This window comes from Ursus maritimus, unplaced genomic scaffold (assembly GCF_017311325.1).
Source record: "Ursus maritimus isolate PB19 unplaced genomic scaffold, ASM1731132v1 scaffold_15, whole genome shotgun sequence".
In the NCBI taxonomy this organism is placed as follows: domain Eukaryota; kingdom Metazoa; phylum Chordata; class Mammalia; order Carnivora; family Ursidae; genus Ursus; species Ursus maritimus.
Genome location: NW_024423897.1, coordinates 8999860 through 9013319, shown reverse-complemented (window position 1 = coordinate 9013319; position 13460 = coordinate 8999860).

Below are 13460 nucleotides of genomic sequence, written 5' to 3'. Positions count from 1 at the left end.
TTTGGTCCAGAATCTAGTAATTCCCCCACTGCATACTCAGACTATAAACATAGTCGATTGCACACAGAGGTCTTCGAAATAATTCTTTATCACCACCACTTTCTCCTCCTCCTGTTCTTCTTCCTTCTCCTTTCTCCTTCTTCACTTTCTCCTGTTCTGTGTTCTCCTTCTTGCTTTTTCTTCTTCCAAGGTAGAAGTCCATAGGTCCTCTGACCAATTCATTTGTCTTATTTAATAGCTTCTTAGGTTATTGGGTTTGTATCTCAGTTTGAGTATTCCTAACTCCTAACATGAATTCACTCTACTAACTCCTTTCTCTTTACTTATCTAAATAGAAACCAATGAGCATTAGCTGACTGCCTCATCTCCTTGTTCTTTTATCAGTTATGGTACAGCCTGGGTCAGTATAAACCAGAGGACTGCAAATGCAGGGGCTCTAACAATCTGGAGGTTGCATTAATTCTCCTATAGCAATCTGGAGGTAGGTGGATAGTTTAGGAAGTTGTTATTCTGTAATTATTCGTTCAGGGACCTGATTACTCCCATTTGACTGTTACATCGCCTTCTAGCGGTGCTGTCTTTTTCTGCATAGTCAAAGGAGTTTATCAGCTTACCATGACCACACTCCAGCTTTTAAGATGGAGAAAGAGAGGAGGTAGTGGGCAAATATCATCATTTAAAAGCTTGATATGAAAGTTACACACATCTCAGTGACCAAAATATAGTCACATGACCTAACTTTAAGGGAAATACTGTCTCTAACTGGGAGTTTTATTTTTAATCAGAAGAGAGAGATATTGGATCCAGGCTGCAGTTCATAGTACCTGCCTATTCCCATCCACCTTGACAATTCCAGTCTGATCTCAACTCCATCAGGAGTTCTCCTTGACGATTTCAGTATTCAGTTTATACCCTTCATTTTGCATTTACTGTACAATGCATTTAATTACCAATTAAAATATGTATCCTAATTCTTAGCTCTAAATGAAGACTTAAAAATTAAAAATATGCTTCATAGTGGTTAGCATACAGTAGGCACTCAATGAATACTTCCTGGTTCAAACAATGTGTTGGAATAAAGTTGGTGATATAATGCAGCCTCAATTGCTTTTTATGATACTTACCCTAATGTGTTTCAAACTTGAGCTTCTTCATTAATATTCAAGAGAGAGAACTATTATCTTAAAGCAAACTAAACTTTGCTGGCTTCAAAGAAGAGATAATAAACTATGGAACCCACTAAGGGCGAGTGTCTTTGAAGTGAGTATATAGGAGAGGGGAATTAATCACCAGCATTAACTGTTTCTTGGAGGCTTAGAGAAAGCACTGTACTTGCAGAAAAGAATCATACACTTAGGAGAGTGAAAGAGAGATTGGTTATGAGAACCATAGAGGTCAATGGCTTGTGCAGCCAGCTCTGGATACTGAGGTTTAAAAGGGTGTAACCCAGAAGACCTAGAGGCCGGGAAGTTGAAGGACCACTGCGCAGGAAATGAAGAATATGAATCGAGAGGTTATAAGCCTTCATCAGTGTGAATGATGAGAGTTGGGTCATGTGTTTTTTTTTCAGACTCAATTCATTTCTTTCTCTCTACACAGAAGACTTTTCAGAGTCAGCTATTTTCAGCTTTCTCTATACTTGTGGTACATGTACAGTACCCTGCATTCTACTTGTCATAATGGACAATGTATCTAAAGAATAAATACGTCTAAAAGATCGGGCTACCCTTTGTCTCTGATTAAGAGAAACTTCTCTGAGAGGGGAATAAATAAGAAAAGCAATTTCTGTGCAATTGAAATTGTTTTAGGTTTGAATTATTAATCAGTAAATGGAAATAATGTTCGAATAGTACTGTTAACTTCTATTACCTGGTATATGCAAAAACTTCTGTGGCCACACTCTGCTTTCTTTGGTTTGACCGGATACTCTGCACAAAAGGAAATAATCCAGGAAGCAGAAATGGCTCTCTCCTTTTCCACTATGGGAGACAGTACCGTATATAAGAATGGGGGTTCTGGAGTCAGACTAACCAGGTTGTGATCTTAGCCCCCAAACCTGTAGCCGTGGAATATTGGGCAAATCACTGAATTACTCGAAGTCTCATTTTCTCTCATGAAGTGGGAGAATAGTTATACCTACTTTCACGATACCACCTAAAACAAGTTATCACCATCTCATGGAAATCCATGCCTCTCTGCCCCCTCCTCTACCCTGTTTTTGCATTTGCAGACCTTCTTGCTTCCTCCAGCACTGGTAGCTGCTGAATAGACAGGTGATCTTTTGAAATGGTAAATCAGATAATGTTACTGATCTACATGGGACTATCTAATGATTTCCCATTTACTCAGAATAAACTAAATACCCATCCAGGTCTGTAATGCTACAGATTTGGCCTTGTCCTCTCCCTGACCCAACTCCAACTTTACTGGGTTTCCTTCTGTTTTCTTTCATGGGAAACTTACTTTACCCATATGGCTTTGTGCCTGAAGCACTCTTTTCTCTTCTTCCTGTGGCTGGCTCCCGATAACTTTCAGACGTGAGCTCAGCTGCTACCACACCTTCGTTAGACCATCAAAACAGTTCTCTCACATTTACTGTCTGGTACATCACCTTGTTTAATTTTTTCCCAGAGCATGTGTCACTAGCTTAAATTATCTGGTTCGCTTATTTGTCTCCTTGTTTATTTTGTCTTCCCCACATGGAAGGTAAGTAAGGACCTTCTCTGCCTTGTTCAGTTCTGTTTACCTGGTACTTAGAGGAGTACCTAGAACATACTAAGCACTTAATAAATATTTGTTCAGTTAAAGGATAAGTGAATGAAAGAATTGACATCTCATAAATGTACATTATAAATTAATTGAAATAGTGTATAGAAAGCATTTATATTGGTGTTGGACATACAACAAGTGCTCAAGAAATTCTAGTGACTGTTGGTATTATGAACCATCAGTATTGTACAGCCTACCCAGCTCTCACCTGCAGGCACTTCTCATCTGTAGTTCTTTCTAGTCCTGACAATATTCTTTCCCTGAGCCTAGGGATTCACAAAGTGAAATCTAGTTTAAAGAGTCCTGGCTTATAGGAATTAAGTAGCAGTGATAGTCACCCATGCTTATTAAATCAGTCATGTGGTGGTGTGGGGTATATCTATAGAAATAACTGCTCTTGGGGGTGAAGCACTGGTGTGAAATAGGAAGAGATAGAAGCTTTGGAGTCATTCAGACATAGGTTCTCATCCCTGCTCTCTTGACACTGACTTTTCTCTCTGTGTGGGCTCTGAAAATGTACTTAACTTCCCCACTCTTTATAATGTTCCCTCTTAAGCTTGTTTTAAAGCATTGAATTAAAGAGCTATTACATACATAGTATCAATTACACACAGTAGGAACCCAATATCTAGGGCTATTAATAATGTTAAATAATGACGTTCATGCATTTAAACAGACTTCTGAAATTCCAGGCATGCATATTGTTCCAAGTACTTTCCAGCTGCAAAAAGCTTCAAGATCCCTCTCCCCACAGTAAGTTCTAGGTGGAGTTAAGTAAAGGTAGAAAGATAATGCTCACTTTTGACAGTCTCACTGACTGTGAGGCTAAGCTACCAAGCTGGTAAAGAATGAGAGTTTACTCACGAATCAGAGTTGATGCAAACCAGCATTATGGTCACACAGTTTTCTAAATCATGGGAAGTACAGACATTGCCATTTTCACTTCAGAGAACTGTACCCCTGACTCTGTGGGGAAGATAGTAATTGGGAAAGTGCATAAAATGAAATAATCACCTCTTTAGGTCTCCTTTGTGCTCAATTTACTAGAGGCTTAGTTTTGACTCAGTGATGTAGAATGTGCTGAATGGGAATTAGAAGCTAAGATACCCTCTAGACCATGTCGTACGGGGTGTGAACTGATTTTAAACAATATTTTTGGCTGTGCTGATGATACTTAAGAGTGTTTTAAGACCAGCTCTGTACTGAGGGAGCAAGTGTTAAATTCAGACCAGTATTTACACAATCCAGGGTTAAAAAATATCAACCCTACTCTTGAGGAGGGTAGTGTGGAATTTTAAAACACACTTTTAAGGACCCATAAAAAACATTTAGAGTCCTTCTATGCAATGTGAAGAGTGGTCATTCATGCATATTTATAAGCATTTACCGTGGGCCAAGGTAAAAGATGAGTGAGATATGGAGAATACACTCAGTGGTGGTGATGGTGATAGGGAGAAGAGAGTTAAAGTTAAACAGAAGTTTCAATAAAAAAAAACAAACAGGAGAAAGCAGATGTTGTGTAAGTGTCTATTATGATGATTCACAACATTCACTGAACAGATAGATATTTGAGTGCCTTCTTTATTCAAGCTACAGTAGTGAGACATGTATCCCATCTGGAAACAGATGGATTAACAATTAATTATGTCATGGAAATTGTGTTAAGTAAGTTCCGTGAAGGAAAAGTAGGGGTGCTGTGAGAAACTAAGCTAGTCATACAGTATTCAACTGCTTACCTCTCCTGTTAGTAATGACAATAGAGGCATCCAAGTAAAGAGTATTAGTTCTTGAGGCAGAGGAAAAGAGTGAGTGATGGACTGGCTCCGACAGGAAAGCCTACCTCCTACATACTGCCTCCAGCCCTCCTATTTTGCATAAGAAAGGCAGAATCTGCCCCAAGGCAGAATTTTTTCTCTTGATGCCAAAAATTGATAAGCTTTTTTTCTTCTTTTTTTCATAAAAGTTCATGGTTAATACAATTAGACACATTTATATTTTTAAAAAAGATTTTTAAAAGATATTCAGTATCACCTACATATCTAAGTATTCTCCAGCTATTCAATTTTAAATTTATCTTTTTTTTTTTCCAATTGAATCTTTTCTTAGATAGGCAATTAAGGAATGGTTCAGAAGTGGCATTTGAAACCCACTGTACTTTTTTTTCAAAATGGAATTCATCATTCCCTCAGCTAATGTGTGTGAGACATATGAATTTTAGAAGATGGACTTGCCGGTTGTACAGGACACAAAGAGCAGGCCAAAGCTGAAATCCTGAAAGGTAGCATACCATGTTATCAAATGCTCTTTTCCCTTCTGGGCAGTATTACTTACATTGTGCAAATGTGTTATGCAAAATCATCTTAAAACTGATTCTGTATCTTCGCCTCAGGTTCATACAATATTCATTGAAAGTTTTACAAAAAAAGAAATTAATTTAGTATAAAAATCAAGCATTTTAAAATGCCCATGTATATCAATGCAACAACATTCCAAATGGAAGCTCAGAAAAAGGAAGAAGCAGCTTAAGTCAGAATTTTATACATCTTATTTAAGTACCTGTACATATATGTCTGTATTTATGTTTCTAGTACAGTAAAAGCACATGAAAACCTGACATGAGAAATTCTGACTCTTCCTAGTTTCATGGCCTTGGACAAGTCACTGTGTATCAACCAACTTCATTTCTCTCTGTCATTTAAATGGTGCTGCTATTGCTGATGCCAGCTCTTCATAAGGTGGTTTAAAATTTAAAATCAAATTGTATTGAAAATTAAAAATGTTTTACAAACTGAGAAAGTGCTATGTAAAAATCTAACTCAACTAAATTATCATGAGTCAACTTCTCTGACCTGAAGATAGAGGTTATGTTTATACATTTAAAGGCAAGAGAAAGTCATGGAGAATTTTGGCCTCTCTGTATATGATTTTTGTCATTTGGCTAGGTCAGAGAAATGAGTTAATGTTTTCATTTGCTCACAATAATGTATATTTTCTAAAGCTGATGTAATTTCATGATTTTTCTGCTATAATTTATTAGACAGATATATAGTGGGCCCCTGAATCTTCCACAATTTTAATATTTGAGACTTGTAAGCTTAATATTTCCAATGTTACAATTATATGGGTTGGAAAGGATTACATGATTGCGAATCACCTTATGTAAGCAAATTTTTAGATGAATTTTCATTGTGTATTTTATCTTATAATCCTGAGATACAAAATTACATCAGATACCTCATCTTTTGGAAAAAGATTTTTTTTATTATTAATCCGTCATGCAAATCATAAAATGATCTTTTCTTTTTTTTTTTTTTTTCCATTTTAAACTAAAGCTGCTTTGCTCGTTGACTTTGTACTTTACAAGTTCGTTTCTATACAGTTTATTTTTATAAATTAGGGAATTCACATTCTTTGTATCATTCAGTTATCAATTCCACTGGGAAGTCTTGCAGGTTCTGTCAGTTCTTTCTTGTGACCTGATTTCATACTAATGGATTATTCTGCCCTTTGGCAATTAGATATATTTTGGTCTGAAAGCAAAATTGTCACTAAGTAAATATTACTAATAAACCACCATTAACTTACATCAAAATGTTTTGTGACAGCCCATGACTTTGCTAACACAAGTACTTCACAATAGGTTTCTTGTTTCTCACATGTATTACTAGCAGAATAAAGCAGATTTAATCAATGAGGATGGAGGAAAATTACGTGGGGAAAATTAAATATGTTGGATTTTTCGTAAGACTGCTGGAATCTAGGTTAAAAAGTTATTCATTCATATAATTTGCTTTCTTGAAGACCACACTTTTGTATATGTTTATTTGTCATTAATTGATACTCAAATGCACATGATTCAACAGTTGTAGGATTCACTGGCAGAAGAAAATGCAGTAATCCTTATGCCCCCAGGTAGCGAAGTACCTAATTGAAATGCACTACAAGGAAAAGTCAAGTTTATTACCCTTGCCTACAACTTGCAGTGTGACATTTTGCTTTATAGCATTTGGAATCTTTCACCTCCCAAGAACAATGAACTTCAAAAACATAATACAAGTGGGAAAATTGCCTTAAAAATGTAATTTTAAAAATGATTCTTTGAAAATACTGTTAAATGAGAAAGTTTGGTGAAAAGATGAAACTAATATTTCATTCATCTTCTATTGATCCATATTTAAACCCAATGTAAAGTTCAGATGTTTAGGGGAAAGAGGAAAAACTAAGGTGATTGAATAAAATAAGTCAGGATGATTCCTCAAAGTTCAACTCAGATATTGTCATTTGAGAGTCTTTGGTATATGGCTTCTGGTTTTTGTTATTGTTGTTTCTTTGGATAAAACATCTTTTCAAGGAAAATGGCACAATTATTAAATCCGTAAATTCTTTGAGGGATTCCATTTTCATTTAATATGGGATGATTTACCCATATGCAACACAAAAAATTAGTAAAATTTATCATAAAGGAGGGGTAACCTAATTGAGCATATGAGGAGTAATCCTAAATGTTAGTCTGTGGGTTGCAGATGGGTCTTTCTTAATACAGTGATTATAATAGGTAATAGTTCTTAACTGTGCCAGGCACTAAGGACTTTGCATATATTAAGTCATTTCATCCTCACATCAATATTAGGAGATGAATATATCTATTATCCTCATTTTATACATAAAGAGATTGACGTTTGCACTGTGCCTGTGATCTACATTTTAGCACAGACTTCTCCCCATTAGAGTCTATCACTTCAGGCCCCAAAGAAGCCTGTAACATACCACTTCAAACAAATATATAATCCAAGTAAAAGCGGCCTGTTCTCTCTGTATGCATTATTTTCAAACTCCTGCACTCTTTGTAGCTCCCACCCACCCCCTCCTCTAACTTAGAGTCAACTTCCTTTTATTCCATTCCCATATTCATATGAGCCAACACTGAAGAGGAGCTGGTCTAACATCTCTCATTAGCCAGGCAACTTACAAGTTCCATATCTTCGACAGGGTCAGCTTCTACGTTTTTTGTTTTTGTCTTTAATAACCAGTAGGAATTTTAGTCTTTTTTTTCTTCTTCTTCTACTGAGAACAAAAGAAAGAAAAATCAAAATTCTGAAACTCGCCTCTTCACACCATAACAAAGATTGACCCGAATTGTGGCATTTGGTCTGAGTTCTAAGGAGCATAGGGATTAAGAGAGTGCCACCCCACAACTCCAAAACCCCTAACAATTTTTATAAATTGATTATGTAAAAACAAAACAAAACAAATAAATGTTCAGGGAATCTGTCAGAATACTTCAAACAGCATTTATAGCTCCCTGCCTTCTCCCACTATTTTATTTTTGTATGTGCATTTGAAAAATAAACTGAATTCCAAAAACACCTAAGGGGCAAAGATTCAAAATGGAACTGATTCAGAGAGGCCACCCCCTCCATTCCTGCTGTTTAAGGAAGTTGCTGATGGTGCTGCTACTTGGGAAAAAGAGCTACCTAAAAGTTTCATGAGATGAAAGACCAAAGAAGTGTTATAAATAAATCAAGAAATCAAGACTGAATAATCTAACCATTCTCACTGTTAACAATTTCAAAAATATAAACTATAAGTTATTATCAAGTCCATAAAGCAGCTTATGGATTATAGGAAAATCGTGTGGAATTTGAATTTAATGTTATGCTTATACCCAGGAGACACAATTGCCTGGGACTATCTGATAATTAAAAGGATCCTTCACTTCTGTAAAGATGGGGAATATCAAGCTCTATACCTTTGAAGTAAATAATACTATTTATATTTCCCCAACCCAGAATTTTAACTATTCTTTATACAAAACCCATGTAAGTATCCCCAAAATTCAATGGGGTACATGGATACCATTTCAGGGCAAAAAATGTTTTAACCGAGATATATTTCAAGGAGAATGTTATACTTGGTTAAAAACTGACGCAGTGAATCTATGGGAATGTTAGAAGTGAGAATAAAAAACATCATCTGTAGGTTACATTGCATTATAAGAATTTTGGTTGCCAATGCTAACACTCCTTTCTCAGGCAAGACGTACTAAAGTGCTCAACAGGGAGATTTTAGAAAGTTAGAAGAGCTATAGAATTTTTTTAATGGGGACCATAAAAATCTACTCAGAACCAGGCATACATTTCTGTAAAGAAATGGACTGTCCGAAAAATGTGGCCCAGCACGATCCTGCTGCTTAAAGCACCGGATGCCATGTTGTGAAGAGGATGAAAATCACCCACTAAATTGGGCCCATAGACACAACTTGGCCATGCATGTTCTATAGCAAAGGATTGGTTCTGTTTAAGAGTTTGCAGTCCTAAAAGTACATGAAATGTACACATAATTATTACATACCAACTACTTCCCAGGCACAGTATTAGATTGTGGGGACAGAGTGTTGTCAAAGATAGCCCATGGTCTCTGCTCTTAAGGAGTTTATATAGTTTGAGAGCATGAAGACCTAATAATTCAGATAGTAAGTGTTATGAAGAGAACCAAGTAAGGCCTATTCCCTGGGAATCTACTTCAGGTAGATGGCTAACTTTCTGAGAGGGGGCATTTGAGCTGAGACCTGGATAGCAGGATGTGAGGCCTGGAAAGACCTGGGGAAGAGCCTGTCAGGCAGTGATCTGCCATAAAATATTTACATGGGAAGATACTTGCATTTAAAAACTGGAGATACAGACATCCTTCCCTCTGCTACTCCCATCTTTGACCAACAAGCAAATGTGGGTGCATATTTAGGGGTAATATGAGAAGAAAGACCGGCTCCTGATTCAGCCTGGAAGGGGTTTGCTTTCTTTTGCTTTCACAACGTGAGTTAACAATGATAATGCCCTCCTCAACTTTCTCTGGAGCGTTGCTAGGGTGACACTGTAATTCAAAGAACAGAATATCAATAAAGCCAGGATGTACAGGAATGTAAACAAGCTTTAAAAAAATAGTCCAAGTGTTTGTTAAATAGACCACAACGGGACAGGTCCATTATCATTGCAGAAAGCTCTGTACTTAGTATGTCCAATTATCTAAATAGCTCGAAAACATAATCAATCCATCAGTAGTATTCAGCTTTCTAGCTCTGATATCTGATTGTGAATTCTCTGTGTTTATTCATATTTCTGCCAAATGTCGATCCAGAAATGTATTAGCATCTGCCAGTGATGAATAAACATAAGACTATGCTCCTCCTGCAATTCTTAGGCTGGTGAACAAGGGCTAGTCCAATCCATACCTCATAGATGTTTCTTCACATCACAGACTGTGTTCTTTTCTTTAATAAAGTCAGCATAGTCAAGGATGACTCTCACCTTGAATCCTTGGCCTTTAACAGCAGCTCCTCTCTTTTTTCCCTCTCTTAGCCTACTCGGAGTTACGCATTTTAAAAGACCAGCTCTGGTTGCTTTCTTGTCTATCAGTTTTCTTAACAGGCAAATACTTGTGGGATTCTAGAGATGTTGACTCTGAAAACCTCTGGGAGCTGAGAGCATCCAGCAGGGCTTGGGTGGAGAGGAATATGCAGGTGAGGGGTGAGGCCAGCAGCAATGCTTAGCCACTTGGGCTTCTGATGGTGAATGTGCACAACAGCTCTGGGAGTCTTTCTTTGCCCCCAAGACATGCGCTCTGGTATGCTGAATGCCTGTTAATTAGTCCCTTCTGTATATAAGTTGTGGGATCTGATTGTTCTGGTGGCCGTGAAAGAAGAAGCAGGCAACTGGGGTAGAGATGAATGAGTCACACAGGGTGCTGTGTGAACGTACCAATGTCATTCATTTTCTTGAAGGCCTTTGTGTGGGGAGTATCAGCAAGTCTTCACAGATCCTCCAGCCCCCTGGTAGAGTGAGCCATACACCGTCTTTGATCTCGGGACTGTTGTTTTTGTGGTGTGTGTTTTGCAGTCCAGATTCAAATGAAGTAGAAGAGAATTGAATTAACTCAGTTAATTAAGGTCCATCTATCAGCCTTTTTTTTGCCAGTCTGAGTAGACAAAGGAGCTTTCAAAATAGGTGCCAAAATTGGTGCTTCTAGAGGCCCTAGGGGTGCTGACTAAATATTGAGGTCTCTGGTTTATGTAGAAAGACCTGACAAGCTTATCTTGGTCATCCAGAATGTTTGAGAGGAGTGTATTCTTAGTAGCATTTCCTCGTTCATGGGTGTGTGTACATGCTTGTGTGTTAGGAGGGCGGTGTTGCGCTTCACCAGTGTTGTTGCTTATCTGCTCTGTCTGTTGAACTGAACTACCTGCTTCCAGCTATTAACAGAGTATTAGAAAACAAGTCATTATAATAGTAACCCTATCACCCTGGTCATAGGTCAATAGTGAATTCTTACTGTTTCATGAGCATTCTGATCCTTTTTTCTTTTTATTTTGCTGTTCCATCTACTGGTTACACCTTTTCCAATTAATGAACTTCTACTTGTCCTTTAAGGACAGTTTAAATGTTATGACTTCAGAAAAGTCTTCCAGATCTGCAAAGATGATCGCCTTTTTCTCGGAGTCCTTGACAGTTTTTATATATCACCACCAAAGCGCTTAACACCGAATTTCATAACTATTTGTTCACATATCTTCTTCATTTATAGATTGTGAGCTCCAGAGTCGGCTAGCAGGCTAGTTAACGTTCGTTCTAAAATTGTCTGTTATTTAGCAACAAAGCTAGTTTGTAAAGAATTGGAAATTATTTTTTGGCTAAAGTGTTTTCCATTAGACTTTTTGCGTCCTCAAGTGCAAGTGTTCTATCTTTTTCATTTCGTGTCCTCAGAAACCTGGCGCCATATCTGAAACAGTGCTTGGTAACTGTTGGCTCAAAGAATGAGTGAATGAGTGAATGGTTGTCACTTTCTAGCTGAAAATATTTCAATGACATATTACTACCTGCTGGAAAATACTCAAATGCATTAGGCTTCTTAGAATCAGAGTTTAAAGAAACTAGGAGTGGGTTAACCTGGAGTAGATAATACATTCTTTGCATTTTCACATATTTGCAGAGCTGTGTCTTCTGAAAATGATAAAGTCTGTTCTTTCTCTCAGCCCCAGCAGAGGGGTGCCCTCTCTGTACCCTTATTAAATTCCTGGAGGCAGAAGTATTCAGGAGTTTGAGTTCTCTCTCTCCCTCTCTGTCTCCCCTTCCCGTTCTTTGACCCCTCTGCTTTCTCTTTGCACTTTGTTCCCTGTCTCCCTCGCTGTCACTTTGTGTCTCTCCATTGTGTTGTCATCATTTGTTTAATACTTCTTAATTATCAGAATTGTTAGACTATATTCCAAATATTTGTGAACATATTTACCTCCTCGACTAAACCAGTGATTCTTAACCAAGATCGTTTTTCCTCCAGGGACATTTAACAATGTCTGGAGACATTTTTGGTTGCTACAGCTGAGGAGGAGGAAGGGGTGCTTCAGTGATCTAGTAAGGAGAGCCTGGAGTGAACATCCTTGCAATACACAAGATAGCTTCTCACAACTAGAATTATTAATCTTGTACTGTCAGTAGTGCTGAGTTTGAAAAATTCTGTACTAGACTATGAACTCTTTGAAGGTAGGGAATGTGTCTTTATTCACTGACAAATTTTTGAATAACCAGAGTTCAACGTAAGGCTTAGCCTATCTGTGTTCAGATAATGTTTGATAAATGAATAATTTAATGAATGAATTACTGGTTGGTGGATGGATGGATGGATGGGCAGGCAGATGGATGAATCAGCTGATCAATCTGGGACCGTTTTCCAGCCCTTTAAATTCTTGGCAGCATTTCCTTTCCAAGTCAGAATTGCTATTTATTATCTGAATTACAGGGTAATCAAGCCACCAACCAAGATGTTGCCCTGACCAGCTCTCATTTTGAGCATGCACTTGACCACAGATCTTGAGACATTCATTCTCAGCAAATATTACTAGCCCTTTTCTGGTTGTTTGGTAACTGGGTCATTTGTATGCTCTCCTTTTGTGCTGATCGTGTGTTTCTCCTATTTGATCATCTGTATTACTGGCGTAATACTTCTTATAACTGCATTAATCTCTGAGGCTGTTGAAGAATCTGATGCGACTCTTAAAAAATCCTCTAAAGGGTTCTCCTTTCTGGATTTCTCCTAGGCAATAGGACTTGGTCATGACCTCTGAGATAGAAAATAAATTCATTTTCTTTTGGTCAGTCTCATAGACTTATCTTTCAATCATCAGCTTATGTTTTTGTTTGGGATTTTTTTTTTTAAATAATCAGGCATGGTGGGATTAGAAAATATTATTACACTTAGTCTGAGAAGGTCCCTCAAACAAAAGCTATCCACACATTGTGAAGTCTTTATACCATTTTTTTCCACTTGTATTATTTCTGCATTTGATATAGCAAGTGCCCTATGGATTTTAGGTAAAAGAGTATGTGAGTCGCATGTGATTTCTCTGACAGGCTTCTAAAGTGGTTTCCATCTGTGCACATCTTTACTACATTATGAACTGGCTCTGGTCAATGAATACTGTGACACTATGTAATATGTGAGTTGCTACCCTTCCTTTTAGGTTGGTTCTGCTATTTAAAACAATAAAAATATCTCTATTTATTTTTAGATTTAAACTTTAAATAAAAAAATTATACACACACGTATACATCTTCCCTGGAATTAAAGAAATCACCAGGAATGATGTGGATTGCTTGAAATTTTTGCTACTAAGTAAAAATGCTGAGGAAAATTCTCCTTCAAGT